This window comes from Carassius carassius, chromosome 1 (assembly GCF_963082965.1).
Source record: "Carassius carassius chromosome 1, fCarCar2.1, whole genome shotgun sequence".
NCBI classification, from domain to species: domain Eukaryota; kingdom Metazoa; phylum Chordata; class Actinopteri; order Cypriniformes; family Cyprinidae; genus Carassius; species Carassius carassius.
In genome coordinates, this window is record NC_081755.1 from 10,902,698 (window position 1) to 10,908,697 (window position 6,000).

A 6,000-nucleotide genomic window follows, 5' to 3' on the forward strand; every position below is an offset into this window, starting at 1 on the left:
CTGAACTCTGTCTTTAACCGGACTTTTATTTTGACGGGTTGGCGGACCTTTACAGTTCTGTGTATGTGATGTGACGCTAGTTTTACTCAAATCAAACGGTCAAATGCTCATGAAGTGACTGTCAGAGCAGTTCTGGAGGTGTTCATGTGTTCACGTCCTTATTTAGTGAGACAGCAGACGCTGAAATCACCGCGAGCGTTCATACGCGCTTCAGTGTGTGTTAATAGACGAAGCTGCTCCATTCATTAACAGAGACACGCAGAACATGCATGATTCATATTTAAATAGACTGTTCCGGCTTAATATTTACAGATATTAGTCCATATCGTGATTTAATGTAAGTGCAATGATCTATTTTTGATTAATTAATTCAAAATCTGGCGAATTCCGTGCCATTACGCGTTAAACTGTAAATTCCGTTTTTATGACTGGATTCCGCGATTCGCTCTGTGTTTTCTGCATTGTGCAAATCATAGGGCCCTAGTTGTGGTATGCCAGCTCTATCTTGCAATGGACACACACCACGATGTTCTCTTTACATTTGCCCACGCCCTCAAATCAAAACACTGCTGACTCCTTGCAGTTTGCGATTACGGTCATGACCCCCTCAATAATCAGATCCAGTTACTATAAACCTCCCAATATTAATCACATAATTCATATTTTAAATAAATATGAAATACTCCGAATGAATACTTTTGTTTGTTTTCTTTATTAATTTCATTTGCCTGCAAGAAAGATAGTTTCATATTTTAAATAATCTGTAACGTTATCCTTTGTCGAACTCTTCTGCAATCAAAACACTGACCCATACTCTAGCAAATTTCACAAGGAGATTTCAAATAATGTTTTCACCATGGCAGTCCTTAGAGCTCCTAAAGTAGTTTAATATCCTGAACAAAGCTTATTAAGGAATCTTTCAGAACATATTTTCACGAAGAATAAGGATAAAACAGAATAAAATTGCAGTACACTGCATTTTATAATTTACTGGGAAACAGCTTTATAGCTTATTCTGTGAAATTGTAAACAATCCTTTCGAATAAAGTGCCAATGGCATGAAACCTGAATGGAACTCACAATTTAAAGTAAAATCCATCAGAAGGTTGTCCAGAAAAAAAAAATTTAGCACACACAAAATACCTGCTGTGTGAAAAAGAGCAGTGAATACTTAGAAAAAAAAGTGCATTTCAAATATCTTTAAACATTTACCTCTCTCATTCAGTCATAATTAGGCTGCACGACTGAATTATGAACTGGTAAACGACAAACTGATCACAGAACATGTTTGTAAAGCTTTACATGTTAACTGTTGAAAAGCAATGTTATCAGCTTTTACGACTAAACATTTGCAAACAACATTGTACTGGAAAATCTGCACAAATAAAAGTCTTAGGGGGCGTTCACATATCGCACCTAAAAACGCGTGGAAAACGCTAGGCGCACCGCTTTCTCCTTCTTTCCAAAGCGCTCGGGCAGAAGCACCCCTGAGGCGTCTGCCTCAGGATTTGCAGCTCAAAAAATCGCTTGCAGTAGCTCTGCTACTAAATTTATTTCAAAATGGAAAACCATATACAGCTATGGTCACCTGTTCCTTCATCTGGGCTGAGCTTTCAACGTTGTTAAGGGAAAGGATGAAGCTGATTATTTAGTTCTTGTCACATGACCCGCGGTGCGCTTTCCGCATTCTGAAAAGTTGAGATTTTTTTAACTCGATGCGGTGCGGACGCGCCTGGAAAAACGGGCACGTCGCAACCGCTTCACTTCCATTATGAGCGCGCATACTGCGCGCCTACATTAGAAATAACGAACATGAGCGCGCAAAAAACACGATATGTGAACGTCCCCTTAAACAGTTCAGTAGTGCAGAGTTTACAGGTTAATCTTCTTTTTTGAAGGCTCAAAGTAAAGTACTCCCACATGCGGCTGAATGCTGCAGAGACGCTGTTCGGGAAGCACGTGACATAAAACGAGGCCAGCTATTGGCTATTCGCTACTTCTCCTGTTGTACTGACTGAGTAAAACCTCCGGTGGCTCATTACTGCCACACTTTGGTCACCGCAGATTTTAAATATGCACGAAATTAGCCGCTTACAGCAAATAAGTTATTTAGCAACGAATCGATGACTAAATTAGTTGACAACTATTTAATAAACTATTTTAATCGATTATTAAAAGTGCGACTTATAGTCCGGAAAATATGGTAAGTTTAAAAGTTTTTCAAGGCGATCGTTATTGATCTTAGTATGGTTCCCATGGAGACACCTCATTCATTGCTTATCACACCGCAGCCACTGAATGACTAATGATCTGCTTTTATTTCTTTTTACTCAACATTTCACAAATTTGTTAGCTATAGCAGGATATATCTGATATTCCGATTGTCAAATATGTGCAAGTGGATGTTTTTTGTTGTTCAAACACCTCTGTAACGATCGTGTTAGTTGAGCTGTATGCACAACGTATTTTAGGTATCTATCTTATTAAAATACATAAAAAAAAATACGTACATTATTAGAAATTTACCACCTCCGGCTCAATTTGAGATTATTATTATTTTTATTTATTTTTTGTTCTTTTTTCATGGAGTTTGCATAGTGACAAAATGAATCAAAGCACAACGTTAGTCCACACTTGTATTTTCTCCGTTTCTGGATTTTATGTTATCAGAGGCTAAATGCAAACACAATTGTTTTTTTTTTATCTACTTTTGAGTCTTATAATAACAGTAATATTTTGAAAATGATCCGAATAAATGTTGGTTGAAATCACAATGCTGCGTGAACTCAACCAATCAGGATGTTTAGCGCTCAAGTCCCGCCCCCAAAAGTTCCGGAACTTTGAAAAAGTACTACCTCGCCAGCAGGGACTTTCTGAGGGGCATTTATTTTACCAGAACTTTATTTAGTTCCTGGTTCTTGCAGTGGAAACACAGAGTACCAGCCCAAAGTCCCTAGTTCCTGGGTAAAGTTCCTGCGGTGGAAAACGCGGCATTACTTTAGCAAAGGAAAACCAGTCTCTTCTTGGCTTAGTAATATGTGCAAGCCGTTCTGGAGGTTGATGTAAGACGTAGGCATCGAGCACATGCCTCTGAGATAGTGTTGTCAAAAGACCCGGTACTTCGGTACAAAGTCGGTACTAAAAAAATGAAAATGTCACGGTACCAGGTTTCTGTAAGTACCGGTGGTACCGAGGACCCGTTCAAACCCGGTTCTGGATGCATACAGCTCTGTGATTACCACAAAGCAGAAAACGCGGACGGAATCTCAAAATCCAGTCATGAAAATGAAACTTACATTTTAATATGGACAGTCATGGAATTTGTCAAAGTTAGCATAAATTAATCAAATCAAATCTCCATATGGACCAGTATCTGTAAATGTTAAGCCGCAAAAGTTGTTTGAAATATCAATCCGTGTTCTGCGCGTCTCTGTGTAAATTAATGAATGGCAGAGACGTGCGGGTTTGTTTACTACATAGACTGAAGCGCGTGACGCTTGCATTAATTTCAGCATCTGAGCTTCAGAGTTCTCTTTCCATCAAGCGACCCTAACTTTTCAGTTCATCTCAATGGACGCACAGCGCACCTGTATTTGATGCTCTGTAACCTCTTTGTGAAGGCACACGACTCACCATCGCTTTACTGATAGCGCTGTTTCTCACACATGCAAAGAGAGACCGAGAGTTTTCATTTTCCAAGTATTACTTTTGCCACTATTGTAATCCAGTGAGATTTTTGTAGGCACAAGGTGTCTGACAACAGCCAGTCTGTTTTCAGCTCTCAGAGGTCTGATCTCACCATCATTGAGTCACAGACAGATTTGATTATCTTATGATCAAACCATTGACTCATTATGCCTACAGAAATCTCTGCATTAATACAATAGTGGCAAAAGTAAACTTAAAGTTAACCTATATCTCCCACTAACCCCTCTTTCATACCGCAAGCATGAGCGGCGTGAGAGCAGCGTGTCCACGCAACTACATTGTCACTGCAGCAGCAGACTCTCGCGAGTATTCACACTGGAAGCATATAAGTACAGCATCACAGCAGCGGCTGCAAAGCGTGTTCGGCAGACAATATAACCATTTCAAACAATGGGTATAATTCTTTCAACATTTGTTTTTATAATAATATACCATACTTTCATCCAAACCGATTAATTAAAAAGCTTAAATTGGTAAATACATATTTGTTATACTTGATTTTCTTTTCTGGCACAATTGTTAAAACACTAGACATTGGCATTGTTGATAAAACTCTTGACATGCTTATTCTGTGCATTTTGAACACATTTTGTGTAAAATCATATTTATTCTCTCCATCAAAAGTGTGCTTTCACTTTAATTGAGCGTGAGCATCACAGCAAAAATAGACCAGACGCCGAAACCCCCGCTGCACTGCTGTTCACGCGACGCTCCTGCTTGACGAGCACGCGGCTCCTTCTCCCGGTGTGAATGCACTCATTGATTAACATGGACGCCGGAAAAAATACGCGCCGCTCACACTTGCGGTGTGAAAGAGGGGTAAAGGTAGACGGTATGACCAAAATTCTATTTCACAGTATGACTAATTTTATTTCACTGTAACAATATTTTCCACGATATTGTCATTTAACATATGTAGTTCTTCTGAAAATTGACAAAAAGGCCTTTATATAATAACTCGGAGAGTTAAAAAAATGAGAAGTACTTCATCACCTTGTTTGAAATATTGTTATTTTATTTTATTTTTTTAAACACACTCAATTTATAGATTAACTGCCCCCAACTGATTGACATTATAAATGCAATTTGTAGATGAAATTAAACTTTACATAAGGTGTTTCTAAATTATTTTTTAGGCTATTATTTTAATTCAATAAGTGTATAATATCTAAATATTTAAAGTCCATCATAAAAAAAAGTACAGAATAAAAAAATATATTTTTCAGTGAAGTGACATATACCATCATACTGCCCAGCCTTATTTCCCACTGACATAAAACGGCAAAAAAATAAAGTAACTGAATTAAAATTATTTTTTGGTGAAAATACTGTTTTCTTAAGGATAATTTGCCCAAAATGTTAAATTTGTTGTTAATTTACTCGCCATCAGGATATCCAAGATGTGGGGGATTTTTTTGTTCAGTACACCTGAAGAAGAGTCATAATGGCAGTCAGTGGGTGCCATATCTTTGAGAGTAAAAAAACATACAAACAATTAATACCGGTTCTTACGAAGTGAAATTATCACTCTGCAAGAAACCTAAACATTATTTATTATTATTATTTTTATTTACAAAACAATTTAACCTTAAATTCACAACCTGCGTAAAGAGGTCAAAGCACATTTGTTTGTGCAGAGGTAAGCAAAGGATGTTGATATATGGACAATCAAAAAATGCATCTGATTGGTCATTCGCATTCCAGAATCAAAAATTGTCTAAGATTGGTTACATTTCTCACTGCTGCATTTTGTGTGAAATGCTATGCTCTGAACTCTTTGCCCATGCTGTGAATTTGAAGTAAGAAAGTTGTAAATATTGTACAGATTAATTTCGCTTCATATGACTTAATATATTGTCATGGGGCAACAGGTGTTAGTTTTGTTTCATCCATATACTCACCTAAATGATTATTAGGAACACCATACTGATACTGTGTTTGACCCCCTTTCGCCTTCAGAACTGCCTTAATTCTACGTGGCATTGATTCAACAAGGTGCTGAAAGAATTCTTTAGAAATGTTGCCCCATATTGATAGGATAGCATATTGCAGTTGATGGAGATTTGTGGGATGCACATCCAGGGCACGAAGCTCCCATTCCACCACATCCCAAAGATGCTCTGTTGGGATGAGATCTGGTGACTGTGGGGGCCATTTTAGTACAGTGAACTCATTGTTATGTTCAAGAAACCAATTAGAAATGATTCAAGCTTTGTGACATGGTGCATTATCCTGCTGGAAGCAGCCATCAGAAGATGGGTACATGGCGGTCATAAAGGGCTGGACATGGTC